This window comes from Arachis hypogaea, chromosome 13, assembly GCF_003086295.3.
Source record: "Arachis hypogaea cultivar Tifrunner chromosome 13, arahy.Tifrunner.gnm2.J5K5, whole genome shotgun sequence".
Classification (NCBI taxonomy): domain Eukaryota; kingdom Viridiplantae; phylum Streptophyta; class Magnoliopsida; order Fabales; family Fabaceae; genus Arachis; species Arachis hypogaea.
In genome coordinates, this window is record NC_092048.1 from 124,218,213 (window position 1) to 124,233,938 (window position 15,726).

At 40.1% G+C, this 15,726-nt stretch overlaps 2 non-coding genes across 2 annotated transcripts; both read right to left on the minus strand.

Annotated features, from left to right (window-relative positions):
- Positions 1-7,298: 7,298 nt before the first annotated feature.
- LOC112739612 (small nucleolar RNA R71) lies at positions 7,299-7,402 on the minus strand. Its single transcript, XR_003170543.1, has one exon. It is a non-coding gene; the product is annotated as a small nucleolar RNA R71 (small nucleolar RNA).
- Positions 7,403-12,752: 5,350 nt separating this feature from the next.
- LOC112740047 (small nucleolar RNA R71) lies at positions 12,753-12,860 on the minus strand. Its single transcript, XR_003170982.1, has one exon. It is a non-coding gene; the product is annotated as a small nucleolar RNA R71 (small nucleolar RNA).
- Positions 12,861-15,726: the final 2,866 nt, after the last annotated feature.

Here is a 15,726-nt window from a genome sequence, read left to right on the forward strand (position 1 = left end):
AAATCCCAATGCAAAAAGCAATAGAAATAAAAATCCTAAGAACTATGAATGTGTAGAGAGAAAAGAAAACCTAGCGGAGAGGAAAACTAGATTTGAAAAACTAAAACTATCTAGAATGAATGTTGTTGTTGGTCTCTACATGTTCCTTGGCTCTAGTATGCTTTTCTGGGCCGAAAACTGGGTCAAAATAGGGCCCAAAATCATCCCCAGCGATTCTGCAGATTATGCAGATCGCATATGTCATGCGATCGTGTCATTCATGCGGACGCGTCATTCGGCGTTTTGCTTCTCCACGCGGACGCGTCGTTCACGCCTCCGCGTCACTTATGCTATTCCAATCCGCGCGGTCGCGTGAGCCATGCGGCCGCGTCACTGCAATTTCCTCTCTTTCACGTGGTCGCGTGAGCCATGCGGCCGCGTCACTTCTCGCTGGTCATCTCTTTAATTTCTTGTGTTCCTTCCATTTTTTGCAAGCTTCCTTTCTAATCTCCAACTCATTCGCGCCCTATAAAGCCTGAAACACTTAACACACAGATCACGGCATCGAATGGAATAAAGGAGAATTAAAATACATAATTAAAAGTCTCTAGGAAGCAAGTTTTCAATCGTGTAATAATTTTAGGAAGGAAATATAAATGCATGCTGATTATATGAATAAGTGGGTAAATATCATGATAAAATCACACAATTAAACACATTATAAACCATAAAATAGTGGTTTATCACCAACATCTTACCCCGGAGGAAAACTGACTTAGCTTCCCAAGCTTGATAATTTGCATAAAATTCCCGCACCATAGTCTCATTGACTTCAATGGATTCTCGCTCGAGAAACTCCCAATGAAGCGAGGCGATCCTTCAGTGAATAATCACCTTGTATTGGCTTGGAACCTTCAACAGCCGCTCCCAATGGATTTTACGTTTCTCAATAGCCTCATATTGAGAGTCGGCTCTTCGGTTAACCAAGGTATCCGGTTTATCCCCTTAGCGATTCCACCAAATATCAGGAGAGTGATCGGTAGTTTGCTCAACCGGCGAAGTAACCGGTGCCTTACCGTTCTTTCTCATCCTGAAAATACAAATAAAAGGATTTTGAGATCATAGGGCAACCTTAAAGTAAAAAAATCATTGAGGAAGCACTAATAAGATTAAAAGAAGCTTATATATAAGTGGTGTGATTTACAAAAATACGGTGTATATATTTCAATGATGCGCGCGGTTGGAATACACACACCGGCCGGACATCACAGCAATCACACCCTTAAGGCAATTCACAACTCAAAGTTTTACAATTTAGTGCTTAAGTTGCAATTAGAAAACAAGGAAATGAAAGCAACTTCAAGCAAGCACCAAAAAGGAATTGGTAATTATTCATTCTCAAGAAGTGGTAATCACACATACAATGGTCTTAAATTGAGTGCAAAAGATGTTTGATCAAGACATTAACTAAAGTTGAACCATTACATACTGATTACCGAATCAAAAATTTTAAGATGAACAATGACAAATGAATTCATACAACACAGTGCATTTGTAACCAAGAATTGTACATGAACAAACAAGGAAATGCATCGGTGAATTTACTTAACAACCATCAAAAGTCATAATAAAAGTTGCACAATTCATACAATATGCCTAACAAGAGATAAATTGAACACATATGATGGCCAAGTCATATGAATCAAACAAAGTGTTCGTTGAGGCATTTCGTCGAACATGTGGTATGCAATGTGCAAGCTTATCACAATTAATCTCAAATTTGCTCATAACCAATCCCAACAATCAAACAATAACACTTTGCAAATTAAAGAAACAATAAAGAAAGCAACTAATTAAATCTAAACAACATAAAAGGAATGGAAACAATTACAAAAATATTAACATAAAGAGAAAGGGAAAACAAGAACCTTAGATATAAAGTTTGAGAAGACAAGAATGAGGTGGAAAACAATGGCACTTCTTATAGCCACTGCGAAATCACGGCGGTTGGGTTCGCCGGAAAAGAAACAACACTGGAAGAGGGAGATCTCACCGGTGGTGTATATAGAAAAAAGAAGGAAAGAAAGAAGCAAAAGAGAGAAGAGAAGAGAAGAAAAGAGAAAAAGACAGGGAGCGGTCGCCGGCGATGGGATGCAGCGGCGGCGGCAGGACCGGTGGGGCTGGGCAGAAAAGAGGGAGAGAGGGCAGTTGTGAAGAAGAAAAAGAAAAGAGAAGGCTGCCTCTCAACAGGGCAGGTTGCCCTGTTATTTCCCAAAACGCGTCCTGTGCAAACGCACAGGGGCCTATGCGGACGCACAGAGACGAAAACTTAGAGGGGTGTGAATGCCCGTAGCGTGCGAACGCTGCGACCAGAGGGGTTGCAAAAGGGCGGGCAGACGCACAAAGACGTGCGACCGCACAGACAGATTTTTTTTTCACTTGGGGACAAAAGCTCGTATGCGTGCGCACACAGGTCCGTGCACACGCACAGAGATTGGAAATGGGGGAGGTTGTGCCCACGCACAAGCTGTTCCCTCGCTACCACCAGAGGGGCTCTCAAGTTACGTGTGGGCGCACACGTCTGTGCAGCTGCACAGATGGAGTATGCGAGGGGTTGTGTGCGTACGCACGCTGCTGTGCAGACGCACAGGTCAAAGAAAACTGGGCATCACGCATGCACAAGCTATGCTGGCGTTGCGACCAGAGGGCACAAAAAGGTGCGTGCAAACGCACAGGTGGGTGCGGCCGCACAGATGGCAAAAAACACAGTTTTGTGCGCACGCACAGGTGGGTGCGGACGCACAAATGCCTATTCCAGAAAATTCTTTTCTCTTCAAAACTAAGGTTGTTACCCTTAGCATATCAACATACCAACCCCAAACCATTCAAATAAGCACAAATTCACCGTCCACAAGCAATACAACTTGAACAACTCAAAATTCATCCAATCAACCCTAAACTAACCATTATATCACAAAAAGGCAAACAAGGCAAAAGACTATAAACAAGAGATAGAGTTGGAATAATGTCACCATGGTGGGGTGTCTCCCACCAAGCACTTTGGTTTAGAGTCCTAAGTTGGACTTGCATGGCTTCATTGGTCACTTGGAAACTTCACCAAGGAAGAAGATCTCCAACTCCTTGGCATTTTTGGGTTGAGTATGATCCTTTGAACTTAATTCCTTGGCAACATCCTCTTCTTTTTGCTCCTTGCCATCCTCAATGACTTGCTCTTCAACTACTTCACACCCAAAATAGAATATGCTTCAAGAACAGGCTTGTTGGACTCTTCCAAGGTGAACTTGACTAACTTGCCATCCGCCTCAAAAGAATAGACTCCCGAATGTGCATCTAGCTTGAAACGGGCTGTCCTTAAGAATGGCCTTCCAAGGAGTATGGATGGTGGCTTGTTTGAGTCAATGGGGGGGTGTCTCCAAAATGTGAAAATCAACTGGAAAGAGCAATCCTTGAATATTGACTAGAAAATTTTCGGCAATCCCAACAACGGACACAATACTCTTATCGGCTAGCACAAACCTCGCCCCGGACCTCTTTAGGGGTGATAAATTCAATCTTTCATAAACGGGGAGCGGAATAATGCTCACGCACGCCCCCAGATCACACATACAGTCCATGAATTTTATCCCGCCAATCAAGCAAGTGACCAAACATGGGACGGGATCATTGTATTTTTCAGGAAGTAAAGAGGAGATAGAATCATCTACCGGCCTTGTGTTGAGGTTGCCAAGCTTTTCCTTGTGAGTGCAAACATCTTTAAGGAACTTGGCATATCTTGGCACTTGTTGAATTGCTTGGAAAAGGGGGACGGTGACTTCAACCTTCTTGAAAACTTCCACCATAGTGGGGTCAAGCTCTTCTTGTTTCTTGGCCTTCTTGGCTAAAGTTGGGAATGGAATGGGCAAAGGCTCTTCAAGCAAAGTCTTTCTCTTTGGCTCCTTGACCTTGGGTGGTTCTTCCTTGCTTTTATCAGCACCTTCATCTTCATCCCTCATCACCTCCACTTCATCTCCCACATCTTCATTTTTTGTCTCCTCACTCAACTTTGTAGGTATAGCAACATGCTTATCCAATTTAGTGCCGCTCCTAAGGGTAATGGCAATGATGCTACCCTTAGGGTTAGGTTGAGGTTGGGAGGTGTTCCAAGGGTTACCTGAAACTGTAGGTCGATCTTGGACGAGATCTTTTGTGCTGGTCGGCGCTGTTGTGTCCGACTTGATGATGGTGGCCGGAGCCGCCGTGTCTGACTTATTAGACTTGGTGGCGGTACTGGTCCTTCGTTACCGGAGGGTGGTGGTACCTGCAAGGGACTCCGATGCTTAAGTTAGCAAGGGTATTAAGCAGGTATTTTGTAGAATCAGAGTATGAGTTATACCTGGGTGCTCCAGTGTATTTATAATGGTGTGGAGTGACATTTCTGGAGATAAGATAGTTATCTTATCTTATCTTTGAGTAGAGTTATCTTAGCTTTAAGGGAACCGCCCCTATCCTTCTAGACTTGGAAAGCCTTTGGACTTGGGTCTTGTTCCTATGTTTGGGCCCTTTTTGGGCTTCTCCTGGTGATTTGGCCGAACTCTTTAAGAAGAGGTCGGGTAATCCTGACCTGAAGAGGTCGGTCGACTTGTCGCCAATTAGCCCGGGTCATACAGCTCGACTCAGGACATGAACAGTGCCCCTGCTCGAGCATGATCTTCTTTTTGAGGTTGAGTCCTGGTTTAGGACTTCGATTCTTCTTTGGAGAAGCCGAGCTCGAGAATTGTTGATCCTATTGTAGAGCTTCCATTTGAATGCGAGCGTTTTTCTCACTCCTTTAACTTTGAAAACGTGCGTTTCTTGCTTTGGAAACGTGCGAGGGTTTTTAATAACCCATTAACTCCTCTTTTGCCGTTTTTCCCTCTTTTCATTTTGAATTGAAAGATTTTGCTTTTAGTTTTCCCTCTAAAACTCCATCTTTTTTACCCTTCTGTTTTCTTGTTGGCCTGGGACTCTCCATTTTCGCTTACTCCCAAGTTTTCACATCTTTGCGCTTGATAAAATACTATTTTATGGTTTATCTTGTGTTTAATTGAGTTGTTTCATCAAGCCTTTACCCACTTATTCACATAAATGGCATGATTTTACAATTCCTTCCTAAGTTTGTTCTATGGTTGAAAACTTGCTTCCTAGAAATCTTTAAATTGTGTATTTTAATTCTCCTTTATACCATTCGATGCCGTGATCCGTGTGTTAAGTGTTTAAGGCTTTATAGGGCAGGAATGGCTTAAAAATTGGAGAGGAAGCTTGCAAAGAATAGAAGGAACACAAGAAACTAAGGAGATGACCAGCGAGCATCGATGCGCACGCAGGGCTCACGCGTGCACGCAACATGAAGAAATTTGCAGCGACGCGTGCGCGTGCCTGACACGTACGCGTGGATTGGAGTCTGCACAAAAGACGCGCACGCGTGGACGACGCGTACGTGTGACAAGGAAATTCGCCAAATGACGCGCACGCGTGACTGACGCGTACGCGTGACCTACGCGATCTGCACAATTAACAGAAAATGCTGGGGGCGATTTAGGGCCACATTTTGACCCAGTTTTCAACCCAGAAACACATAATAAAGACAGGGAACATGCAGAGACTCAAGACACACATTCACACATTCACACATTCTCATTAGGATAGTTTTTAGGTTTTTAGATCTGAATCTAGAGAGAAACTACTCTTCCTCTAGGTTATGCTTACATTCATAGTTTCATAGTTTATTGCTTTTGCTTTTGGATATTGAAGAGTCATCACCTCCGTTGAAGATACTATTCTAGTTTGTTTCCTTACTTGCTCTTTTATTTATTCCATAATCTTAATTCTTGTTTAGAGTGGTAATTGAATTATTTTCATGGATTGTTAATGCAAAGGATTACTTTTACTTTTAATTAATTTAAATCTCTATTTTATTTAAATTATTATGTCTCTTTTCTATTCCAAACTCCTAATAACGAAGATGGTATCCATGTCAATAGTGTAGATTCCCTACTTGACATAGGGGTTGATTAAGAGGAGACACTTGAGTTGGAATGCTCAAGTAATTAGTTAAATTGGAAGTTATTGGTTAATTCTGTATTTACTAACGCTAGACCTTCCCAAGGGAGAGGACTAGGATTTGCGAATAAGAGTTAGCTCAATCACTTGACTTTCCTTTATTTAGTAAGGGTTAACTAAGTGAAAATAACAATCTCTTTATACTACACTTGAGAGAATTCCAACAAGGACAGAACTTCCAATTAATCATTCCCCCAGTCAAGGCTTTTTATTCTGAATAATATAAATTCCTTTTTATTTTCATTGCACTAAATTACAATTGTTTATTTTCTATTAATCAATTCTCAAAACTCTCGGAAAACTCCTGATTAATAAATTAGCACCCTTTCTAGCAACTCGTTGGGAGACGACCTGGGACTCATACTCCCAGTATTTTTATTCTAATTTTTGTGACACCTTTCTAAATTGATGTGGCGGATTTTCGCTGGTTAAGAGCTATACTCGCAATGCTGTTCTTATATTACAATCTCTTAATTGGTCTAATTTCTGCCACGCACCAATTTTTGGCGCCATTACCGGGGAGTTGTAATTGTGTGCTAAATTATTAATTAGTGTACATATTTTTATTTTATTTACGTATTTTATTTTATTTTATTTTGTTACCATGAGCTATATGTTTCTCTCATTGAATGACGCGTTCATTGCCTGATCCGAGCTTAGCCTCATTTGATCCTGAAATTGAAAGAACTATTTCACGTATTAGGCGAGCTCGACGTCGGTTAGCCTCTGAGGGTGGTGAAGTGATTGTTATCGATTCACCAATCTCATCTGAGGGCGAATCTGAACCGCCATCTGAGAGTAAAACAAGCTCCTTTACTACTAATTCAGTTGATTCACGTGCAGATAACATGGCAGCACCTAGGAGGATTACTCTCCAGGAAGCTGGAGCCCCAGATTTTACACTGCAGTTGTATCAAGTGCATCATCCAACTCTGGCTGTAGATTTTGAACTGAAGACTGCACTAATCAACTTGATGCCCAAGTTTCATGGCTTACCTGCTCAGGAGCCCATCAAGCACCTCAGGGATTTTCAGACAGCCTGTTCTACCATTAGGCATCATGGTGGAAATGAAACTTATATTCTGTTAACCGCCTTCCAGTTTTCACTTGAGGGAAAGGCGAAGGAGTGGTACTACTCCCAACCTGGAGCAACTGTTACCAACTGGGATACGCTCAGGAGAGAATTTTTGGAAAAATACTTTCAAGCTAAAGTCACAGATAGATTGAGGAAAGAGATCTCTTGCATTGTCCAAGGTGAATCAGAAACTCTCTATGACTATTGGGAGTGCTTTAAGAACCTTTTAGATGCATGCCCCCATCACATGATTGACAAGCTAGTGTTGATTAGCTAATTCACTCAAGGCATGAAGCCTCGGGATAAAACTACACTGGATGGTGCTAGTCACGGGTCTCTGAAAAAGTACAAGACTGCAGATGAAGCATGGCAACTGATCAGCGACTTAGTTGAGTCCACCAGGAATCACAGGCACAGGAGAAGCCACTTAAAAGTTGTTGCAGAAGTTTCCTCTAGCACTGAGACTTCTGCTCTTACACAGAGTATATATGAAATGACCAACCTACTGAAGCAAATGTAGTTGAACCAACAACAACAAGCTCAGCCTTCCCCACCACAACAAAGCCAACAGTTAGTTCCCCAAAGGGTATGCGAAATCTGTGCTGATTATAGTCATTATACTGATGAATGCCCGCAGCTCCAATAAGAAGACAACACTGTAGCAGCTACTCATAACTTCTATGACCGCCCGAATCAAGGATACAATCAACAAGGCGGCAACTACAACCAAGGTGGGAACTATAACCAAGGATGGCAGGACAACTCCAACCAAGGTTGGAGAGATAATTCCAACCATGGCTAGAGGGACAACTATAATAGAGGAGGCAGAGACAATAATAGAAATCAGAGGCGAAATAACAATAACAGACAGCAGAATCAGAACCAACCTTACAGAGCCCCTCACCTAAGACAGTCACAAGGACCCCGGCATAACCAACAACAAGTCCCTCAGATCACTTATCCTACTTCCTCATCAAATGACGAGATGCTTCGTTCTCTTGCACAAGGACAACAAGACATGCAGACTACACTGAACTCTACTCTAAATGGTCTGAATGCCACTTTACAAGCTCTCGCCGCCCGGATAGATTCATTACCTGCTTCCACCAATCAACCTTCAAGCTCCGGTGGAATTCCTTCTCAACCCTTACCTAATCCCAAGGGTGGCATCAATGCCATCACTTTGAGGTCCGGAACCACATTACAAGAGAGGAACCAAGAGGAGCCAAGCGCACTAGAACACGCCCCAGCTGAGGATATGGTAGAAGTAGAAGATGCTGAAGAGGAAGAGGAAGTACAAGACAAGGTTGAAGAAGAACTAGCTCAGCAAAGGAATGGAGCACCAAAGGATGCAGAAGCTGCAAGTGGCACCATTCCTATCCCATTTCCACACCTTGCAAGGAAGACCAGAAAGCAGATGGAACTTGATCCCAAAATGGTAGAAATTTTCAAAAAGGTTGAGGTAACTATTCCCCTTTTTGATGTTATTCAGCAAGTACCTAAATATGCAAAGTTTCTGAAAGATTTATGCATACATAAAGATAAAATTAATGAATTAGAAACTATTCCTTTAGGTAGTTCTATATCTGCTTTAATGGGAGGTATACCCGAAAAATGTAGTGACCCAGGTCCATGTATGGTAAATCGTACCATTGGAGGTGTAATATTTTCTTATTGCATGTGTAACTTAGGAGCGTGTGTTAGTATAATGCCATTGTCTATATATGATACCTTAAGGCTCCCTCCCTTAAAAAGGTCGGCAGCTCATTTTGTGTTAGCAGATAAAAGCATTATTACAGTAGTTGGAATTGCTGAAGACGTATTAGTGAGCATTAAGGGGCTCATGATGAGCGGATAATTTATACGCTTTTTGGCAGTGTTTATACATAGTTTTTAGTATGATTTAGTTAGTTTTTAGTATATTTTTATTAGTTTTTAAATAAAATTCATATTTCTGGACTTCACTATGAGTTTGTGTGTTTTTCTGTGATTTCAGGTAATTTCTGGCTGAAATTGAGGGACTTGAGCAAAAATCAGATTTAGAGGCTGAAGAAGGACTGTAGATGCTGTTGGATTCTGACCTCCATGCACTCAAAGTAAATTTTTTGGAGCTACAGGAATCCAAATGGCACACTCTCAATTGCGTTGGAAAGTAGACATCCAGGACTTTTCAGCAATATATAATAGTCTATACTTTGCCTGAGTTTAGATGACGCAAACTGGCGTTCAACGCCAGCTCCCTGCCCTATTCTGGAGTTAAATGCCAGAAACAGGTTGCAAAGCAGAGTTAAATGCTAGAAACAGGTTACAAAGTGGCGTTTAACTCCAAGGAAGACCTCTACACGTAAAAGCTTCAATGCTCAGCCCAAGCACACACCAAGTGGGCCCGGAAGTGGATTTCTGCATCATTTACTCATTTCAGTAAACCCTAGTAATTAGTTTAGTATAAATAGAACTTTTCACTATTTTGTTAGACATCTTTGGATCATCTTTGATCAATTTTATGCTATCTTAGACCTTTAGGGAGGGTGGCCATTCGGCCATGCCTGGACCTTGTTCTTATGTATTTTCCACGGTAGAGTTTCTACACACCATAGATTAAGGTGTGGAGCTCTGCTGTTTCTCATGAATTAATGCAAAGTACTATTGTTTTTCTATTCAATTCAAGCCTATTTCTTCTCTAAGATATTCATTCGCACACAAGAACATGATGAATGTGATGATTATGTGACGCTCATCACCATTCTCACTTATGAACACGTGCCTGACAAACACTTCCGTTCTACATGAAAGCAAGCTTGAATGCATATCTCTTAGCCTCCTGATCGTGATATCAGAGTCTTCGTGGTATAGGCTAGAATTATTGGCAGCCATTCTTGAGATCCAGAAAGTCTAAACCTTGTCTGTGGTATTCCGAGTAGGATCTGGGAAGGGATAGCTATGACGAGCTTCAAACTCGCGAGTGCTGGGCGTAGTGACAGACGCAAAAGGATTACTGAATCCTATTCTAGTATGATCGAGAACCGACAGATGATTAGCCGTGCGGTGACAGCGCATCTTGGACCATTTTCACTGAGAGGACGGGAAGTAGCCATTGACAACGGTGATGCCCTACATAAAGCTTGCTATGGAAAGGAGTAGGAATGATTGGATGAAGACAGCAGGAAGCAGAAGTTCAGGAGGAACAAAAGCATCTCTATACGCTTATTTGAAATTCTCACGAATGAATTACATAAGTATTTCTATCCTATTTTATATTTTAGTTATATTTTAATTATCAAATCTCCATAACCATTTGAATTCGCCTGACTGAGATTTGCAAGATGACCATAGCTTGCTTCAAGCCGACAATCTCCGTGGGATCGACCCTTACTCACGTAAGGTTTATTACTTGGACGACCCAGTGCACTTGCTGGTTAGTTGCGCGAAGTTGTGACAAAGAACTAAGATTATGAATGTGCGCATTACGTTTTCAGCGCCGTTACCAAGGAATGAAAGATCACGATTTTGCATACCAAGTTTTTGGTGCCGTTGCCGGGGATTGTTCGAGTTTGGACAACTGACGGTTCATCTTGTTGCTCAGATTAGGTAATTTTATTTTAATTTTAAGCTTTTTATTTCTTATTTTCGAAAAATACAAAAAAAATTCTTCTTTTTCGTTTTTCCCAAAATAATTTTCGAAAAAAAAATTAATAAAACCATAAAAACCAAATATTTTATGTTTCTTGTTTGAGTCTAGTGTCAATTTTTAAGTTTAGTGTCAATTGCATGCTTTTATAATTTTCGAAAATTCATCAAATGTTCTTCATTGATCTTCAAATTGTTCTTGATGATTTGCTTTGTTTGATCTTTGCATTTTTATGTTTTGTGTATTTTCTTGTTTTTCATATGCATTTTCAATTTATTAGTGTCTAAAGTTTGAAAATTTCTAAGTTTGGTGTCTTGCATGTTTTTCTTTTCTTAAAAATTTTCAAAAATAAGTCTTGATGTTCATCTTGATCTTTAAAGTGTTCTTGGTGTTCATCTTGACATTCAAAGTGTTCTTGCATGCATTAGTTATTTTGATTCATAATTTTTATGTTTTGTTTCAATTTAGTGTTTTTCTCTCTCATCATTAAAAATTCAAAAATAAAAAAAATATCTTTCTCTTTTTCTTCTCATAAATTTTCAAAAATTTGAGTGACTTTTTCAAAAAGTTTTCAAAATTTAGTTGTTTCTTATGAGTCAAATCAAAATTTCAATTTAAAAATTCTATCTTTTTCAAATCTTTTTCAAAAATAAAATCTTTTTCATTTTTTTTATGATTTTCGAAAATTTTAAAATGATTTTCAAAATCTTTTTCTTAATTTCATTTCATAATTTCAAAATCTTTACTAACAATTAATGTGATTGATTCAAAAATTTTTAGTTTGTTACTTGCCTAATAAGAAAAGTTCAATCTTTAAATTTTAAAATCCTATATTTTTGTTTCTTGTTAGTCAAGTAATCAACTTTAATTTCAAAAAATCAAATCTTTTTAAATTTCTTTTTCAAATCTTTTTTAAAATAAATTTCAATCACATCTTTTTCAAAATCAATTTCAAAATCTTTTCTAACTTCTTATCTTTTCAAAATTGATTTTCAAATCTTTTTCAATTAACTACTTGACTTTTTGTTTTAAAAGTTTTCTATTTCAATCATATCTTTTTCAAAATCACCTAACTACTTTTCTCTCTCCAATTTTTGAAAACCCCTCCCCTCTTTTTCAAAATTCCGTTTTAATTAACTAATTGATTTAAATTTTAATTTAATTTAATTTTTATTTTTAAAATTTTCGAATTTTAACTTTAATTTTAAATTAAAAAAACAAAAAAATATTTTTCTTTTCTTTTCAATTATTTTCGAAAATTCTTCTCTCTCTCCTCCTTCTAATTATTTATTTATCTACTAACACTTCCCTTCTTCTTAAAAATTCGAACCCTCTCCCTCTTTCTGTGTTCAAATTTCTTTTCTTCTTCTACTCACATAAAGGAATCTCTATACTGTGACATAGAGGATTCCTCTTCTTTTCTGTTTTCTTCTTTTTCATATGAGTAGGAACAATGATAAAAACATTCTTATTGAAGCTGATCCTGAACCTGAAAGGACTCTGAAGAGGAAGCTAAGGGAAGCTAAAGCACAACTCTCTGGAGAAAATCTGACAGAAATTTTCGAAAAAGAATGAGACATGGCCGAAAATAATAACAATGCAAGGAAGATGCTTGGTGACTTTACTGCACCAAATTCCAATTTACAGGGAAGAAGCATCTCAATCCCTGCCATTGGAGCAAACAATTTTGAGCTAAAGCCTCAATTAGTTTCTCTGATGCAACAGAATTGCAAGTTTCATGGACTTGCATTAGAAGATCCTTTTCAGTTCTTAACTGAATTCTTGCAGATCTGTGATACTGTTAAGTCCAATGGGGTTGATCCCGAGGTCTACAGGCTTATGCTTTTCCCATTTGCTGTAAGAGACAGAGCTAGAATATGGTTGGATTCTCAACCTAAAGATAGCCTGAACTCTTGGGATAAGCTGGTCACGGCTTTCTTAGCCAAGTTCTTTCTTCCTCAAAAGCTTAGCAAGCTTAGAGTGGATGTTCAAACCTTCAAACAGAAAGAAGGTGAATCCTTTTATGAAGCTTGGGAGAGATACAAGCAACTGACCAAAAAGTGTCCTTCTGACATGCTTTCAGAATGGACCATCCTGGATATATTCTATGATGGTCTATCTGAATTATCTAAGATGTCATTGGACCATTCTGCAGGTGGATCCATTTACCTAAAGAAAACGCCTGCAGAAGCTCAGGAACTCATTGACATGGTTGCAAATAACCAGTCCATGTACACTTCTGAAAGGAATCCTGTGAGTAATGGGACGCCTCAGAGGAAGGGAGTTCTTGAAATTGATACTCTGAATGCCATATTGGCTCAGAATAAAATATTGTCTCAGCAAGTCAATATGATTTCTCAGAGTCTGAATGGATTGCAAGCTGCATCCAACAGTACTCAAGAGGCATCTTCTGAAGAAGAAGCTTATGATCCTGAGAACCCTGCAATAGCAGAGGTGAATTACATGGGGGAACCCTATGGAAATACCTATAATCTCTCGTGGATAAATCATCCAAATTTCTCATAGAAGGATCAACAAAAGCCTCAACAAGGCTTTAATAATGGTGGAAGAAACAGGTTTAGCAATAGCAAGCCTTTTCCATCATCCACTCAGCAACAGACAGAGAATTCTAAGCAGAATCCATCTAGCTTAGCAAATATAGTCTCTGATCTATCTAAGGCCACTTTAAGTTTCATGAATGAAACAAGGTCCTCCATTAGAAATTTGGAGGCACAAGTGGGACAGCTGAGTAAAAGAGTCACTGAAACTCCTCCTAGTACTCTCCCAAGCAATACAGAAGAGAATCCAAAAAGAGAGTGCAAGGCCATTACCTTACTTGGTGTGGCCGAACCCAGAGAGGAGGAGGAGGATGTGAATCCTAGTGAGGAAGACCTCCTGGAACGCTCAGTGACCAATAAGGAGTTTCCCTTTGAGGAACCAAAGGAATCTGAGGCTCATCTAGAGACCATAGGGATTCCATTGAACCTTCTTTTGCCCTTCATGAGCTCTGATAAGTATTCATCCTCTGAAGAGGATGAAGACATTACTGAAGAGCAAGTTACTAAATACCCTTGTGCAATCATGAAGCTGAATGCCAAATTATTTGGTAATGAGACTTGGGAAGATGAACCTCCCTTGCTCACCAATGAACTGAATGCATTGGATAGGCATAAATTACCTCAAAAGAAACAGGATCCTGGTAAATTCCTAATTCCCTGTAACATAGGCACCATGACCTTTGAGAAGGCTCTGTGTGACCTGGGTTCAGGAATAAACTTAATGCCACTCTCTGTAATGGAGAAACTTGGGATCTTTGAGGTGCAAGCTGCCAGAATCTCATTAGAGATGGCAGACAACTCAAGAAAACAGGATTATGGACTAGTAGAGGACGTGCTAATAAAGGTTGAAGGCCTTTACATCCCTGCTGATTTCATAATCCTAGACACTGGGAAGGATGAGAATGAATCCATCATCCTTGGAAGATCCTTCTTAGCCACAGCAAGAGTTGTGATTGATGTGGACAGAGGAAAATTGGTCCTTCAACTGAATGAGGACAACCTTGTGTTTAAAACTCAAGGATCTCCTTCTGTAACCATGGAGAGTAAGCATGAAAAGCTTCTCTCACTGCAGAGTCAACCAAAGCCCCCACAGTCAAACTCTAAGTTTGGTGTTGGGAGGCCACAACCAAACTCTAAGTTTGGTGTTGAACCCTCACATTCAAACTCTAAGTTTGGTGTTGGGAGGTCCCAACAATGCTCTGAATATCTGTGAGGCTCCATGAGAGCTCACTGTCAAGCTATTAACTTTAAAGAAGCGCTTGTTGGGAGACAACCCAATGTTAATTAATTATATCTATTTATTTTCCATTGCTATTTTATGTTTTCTTTAGGTTGATGATCATGTGAAGTCACAAAAACTACTGGAAAATAAAAAATAGAATGAAAAATAGCACACCCTGAAGGAAGAGTATTCTGGCGTTTAAACGCCAGAAACAAGCATCTGTCTGGCGTTTAACGCCAGAAACAAGCACCAAGCTGGCGTTTAACGCCAGAAACAAGCATCAACCTGGCGTTAAACGCCAGAAATAGGCTACATTTGGGCGTTTAACGCCAAAAACAGGCAGCAGTCTGGCGTTAAACGCCAGTATTGCATACAAAGGGCATTTTGCACGCCTAATTGGAGCAGGGATGTTAAGTCTTTGACCCCACTGGATCTGTGGACCCCACAGGATTCCCACAGGATCTGTGGACCCCACAGGATCCTCACCTACCCCACCTCTTCTTCCCTTCTCTTCTCCCTCTTTCCCAAATACCCTTCACCAATCACCTCAATCACTCTTCCCCATCACCTCTTAACCACTCACATCCCTCCACTCTTCCCCATAAACCCCACCTACCTCCAAAATTCAAATTCTTTTCCCTCCCAAACCTAACCCTAATGGCCAAACCCTAAACCTCCCCCCACTCCTATATAAACCCTTCATTCCTTCTTCATTTTCACACAACACAACCCTCTCTTCTTTCCCTTGGCCGAATACACACCTCTCTCCCTCTCCTCCATTTTTCTTCTTCTTCTCCTTCTTTCTTTCTTCTTTTGCTCGGGGACAAGCAAACATTTTAAGTTTGGTGTGGTAAAAGCATTGCTTTTTATTTTTTCATAACCATTAATGGCACCTAAGGCTAGAGAAACCTCAAGAAAGAGGAAAGGGAAGGCAATTGCTTCCACCTCTGAGTCATGGGAGATGGAGAGATTTATCTCTAAGGTCCATCAAGACCACTTCTATGAAGTTGTGGCTAAGAAAAAGGTGATCCCTGAGGTCCCTTTTAAGCTCAAAAAGAGCGAATATCCGGAGATCCGACAAGAGATTAGAAGAAGAGGATGGAAAGTTCTCTCTATTCTTATTCAACAAGTCGAGATCTTAATGGTTCAAGAGTTCTATGCAAAT